A 3,748-nucleotide genomic window follows, 5' to 3' on the forward strand; every position below is an offset into this window, starting at 1 on the left:
TAAAGCACTAACACTTTCTAGACCCCTTCCAATATTCACCTGCAATGACAATATTAATGCCAAGTGGCAATTTACTATACACCAAAAAGTGGGCCAGGCTACTTACAATTTGACATTTTCTGAACTTACCATGCTGTTACTGTTCTGAATGCTTACAACAACCTCATAAGGTAGGTTTCACCATTACCCTTCTTTTATAGATGAAGAAACTGAAGCCCCAAAGTCCAAAAAGCATTGATAATCTGCATAAAGCCAAGCAATTTTTCTGAATATATCAGTCAAATCAGGTTGCCTGGTTCCACAACCCAAGCTCTGCAACTATCATCCTTCCCTTCCAAGAGAATTTATACAGGGCTTCTCATTTAATCCCTGAACTCTATGAGCTGAACAATATCAACTCCAATTTGTAGATGGAACAGAGGCTCTAAGGGTAAAAGAATTTGCCTAAAGTCACATAGCTTTAAGTGACTCAAGCCAAGTTATTCAAGACAACACTTGAAACAAGCCAGGTTTGTTTCACACCTCCAAGCTTTTAATACTATACCATGTCAAAGAAAGATGTGAGCGATAAAAAGACACAGATCCCAATCTACCTATTTTAAGTCAATCACTTTTGAAAATTTCTAGGCTATGTTCAGGTTCTTTTGAAAGATGTTTAAGTATGAGAAAGGAAAAACATGATTATGGCAGTGAGAAACTGACAAAAATAGTCTCTTGATGGTCAAAAATAATGGGATACAAATCCCACAAATTTTTAAAAACTGTATAATCTTTTTCTGTGAGGCTATATATAATTCATCTTTGGCTATAAAATATAGGGACACAGTCAAACACAAGCATATGTGAGGCTCTTATCTCACAACCTCACCTACCTCAGGAGAGAATAAGAATCTGCTTTCTTTATTATCAGGTTCTTCTTCCTAAGAGATCAGAAACAAAAGCAACACTTAAGAAGCCACCTATTTAGACTACTCATTTAAATCTGGTAGCATTCTGAAAATAAGCTCACAAACGTACACTGAGTTTTAGATGTTATTTATGATGTTTCTACCAAGAAGCAGGTACATGAATGTACTTTTTTTTATTGAGTTGGAGTCTCACTCTGTCACTTAGGCTGCAATGCAGTGGCACACTCATAGCCACCACAGCCTTGACCTGCTGGGCTCAGGTGATCCTTCCCACTCAGCCATCCAAGTAGCTGGAACTACATGTGTATGGCACCACACCCAGCTTATTTTTTCATTTTACTGTAGAGATGAGATCTCACCAAGATGCTCAGGCTGGTCCCGAAACCCTGGGTTCAGGCAATTCCCTCGCCTCTGCCTCCCAGTGCTGGGAATACAGACGTTAACCACCATAATATTCCTTGTCTCATAAGCAGAACAGATACACATTTCTTATTTCTTTAAACTAAAAGAGAAAAAGGCTCAGAAAAAGGGATTTTTCCACACCACCAAACAAAAACATTAGGACTTTCAAGTGCTGTTTCTCAAGACTCAATGAGTGTGACTCCTCCACAGTTACACACTTCCATGCTTCCATCTAGAGTAAAACAGAGTAATATAATCATGCTTCTCATCACATTTCTAACTCATCTCAGAGGTCTCAGATAGCAAAACATATGACTACATCTCTAAAACGCACCAATTTAAAAATCACTAGTCCAACTTAGACAATCAAGCTTACATTCTCAACAACGGAAATGTACCTACTTTACTTTTAGAGTTGGGCAGGAATCCCAGGAGCAGCACAGCTACACAAGAACCCCGGCCCTGGAATACCATGCTGCTGACAGTGAAGCAGGAGGCGCTGAGGAAGCAAGACCTCGGACACTCCAGCCACGAGAGACACAAAGTCGTGAAAATGAAAGGGACACACAACACCAACAGGGAGCAGTCACGACGCCCGCCCCAATCTGCGTTGCACCAGCCACGAGGCCTTTACCTTCATCTTCCATGGATACTGTGCTCTGGGAGACGGCTATAGAGTCTCTAGAGTCAGCTGCAGACCAGCACAGACAGGAGAGGAGGACAAGGGAGAGGAAATCCTGGTCCCCAGCCGCTCCCCCCGTGCCCCTCAGTTGACCCGAGGCTGTGATCACCACTTCCAGTAGCGGCTTCTGGAAGAGAAACCCGGGGAAGCGGTGCTGAGGGGCAGGTTTGCCCAGACACACATGGAACGCCACCCACCCTGCCGATGGCCCCCCGCACCCCCCGGCGTCCCCCCCAGATCCCCAGTGGCCCCATTGCCACCCCCCCGTGGCCCAGAAACCCACCGCCAGCCTAGCCCACCCACGATTCATTGGTGCCCCTACCCGCTCCCCAACACCCACACGCAGCCCCACCCCAGCCTCTCGATCTCCATGCCTAGACCTCCCACCGGGCGTCCCCACTCCTGGAATTCTGACACAGTGCCCAGCCCAGCCTGGAGACACTCCAAGCAGGCACGAGGGGAGGCAGCTGGGCGGTGGGCAGCAATGAATGGCGGCAGGGAGCGAGCTAAGAGCAGGTGAGGCCTGTCCGGGTCAGTAGCCGGCACCATGTGGTGGCCTGTTCCACTCCTGCCGAGGACCCCCGCCCACCCAGGACACGAGCGCCCCCCGCAGATCCCCAGGAGCTCCGCCAGACTCCCGATGGCACAGGAATCTCCTGGCCCGCATCCAATGGTGCCCCTGCCAGCCTCCCGACCCCGTCACCCAGACCCCCGAGCCTCTAGGCCTCCCTGTCCAGAACCCCCACTGGGTGGCCTCGCCCAACCCCACCCCAGCATTCCAACACTGCACAGCCCTCCTGGAGCTCCCTGACACCCCCACCCACCCCAACCCTGGGACCCTGACCCCACAACCCTGGCAGGAAGCACCCTGGATACGCCCTCTCCCCTCAGAGTCTGGAAGTTTCTGCAAATGAGGGCTGGGGGCAACATGGGGGCCCTTCCGAAAACGCAGGGCCTTTCTCCAGACTGAGATACGTCCCGGAGGGGAGAGGAGGTGGGAGGTAGCCGGAGGGGAGAGGAGGGCCGAGGTGGGAGCGGCAGCGGACGACGGCAGAAAGCGAGCTGAGAGCAGGAGAGGCGCTTCCAGTCGCCAGCTGACTCCGCGAGGCGTCTGTCCCCCTGCCCACACGCCCCTGCCCTCCCCCACCCCGGCCGCTCCCCAGCGCCCCTCCCAGACCCCCAGGAGCCTCGCCCGCCCCCCGTGGGCACCCGAATCTGCCGCCCAGCATCCAGGGGCGCCCTTGCCCGCCTCCCCAGCCCCTCCCGTCCAGACCCCCGCCAGGCGCCCCGCTCAGCCCCGCCCCCGGGACTCCGGCACCGCGCCCGGCCCGCTGTTGAGCCTCCCTACGCTCCCGTCCAGCACCCCTGGCCACCCCCACCCGGACCCGCACCTCCAAACCTGGAGGGGCACCCTGGAGAAGCCCCCTGCATCAGAGCCTGAAGTTTCCGCAAAAGGGGGCCGGGGGGAGCCCGGGTCCCCTCCCGAAGCCGCGACGCCTTTCTCCGGGCTGAGGGACTCACCCACGGGCGCACGGCGAGGAGTTGCTGTCCGCAGCGGCGCGAATGGGAGACAGCCGGCTGGCGGCGGCGGCGGCGGCTGTGGGAGCCAGCCGCGAGCAGGCGAAGCCAGCCTCGTCACACGCCGGCTCCGGGTGACCCACCTTCAGCTCCCGCCTCCGCCCCAGCGTCCCGCCCTCCACGCTGCCCCGACCCCGCCTCTGCGCAGCCGTCGCCCCCACTTCCGCCGCAAGGGGCG

Source organism: Carlito syrichta, unplaced genomic scaffold, assembly GCF_000164805.1.
Source record: "Carlito syrichta isolate Samal-C Ts95f unplaced genomic scaffold, Tarsius_syrichta-2.0.1 Scaffold288291, whole genome shotgun sequence".
In the NCBI taxonomy this organism is placed as follows: Eukaryota; Metazoa; Chordata; class Mammalia; order Primates; family Tarsiidae; genus Carlito; species Carlito syrichta.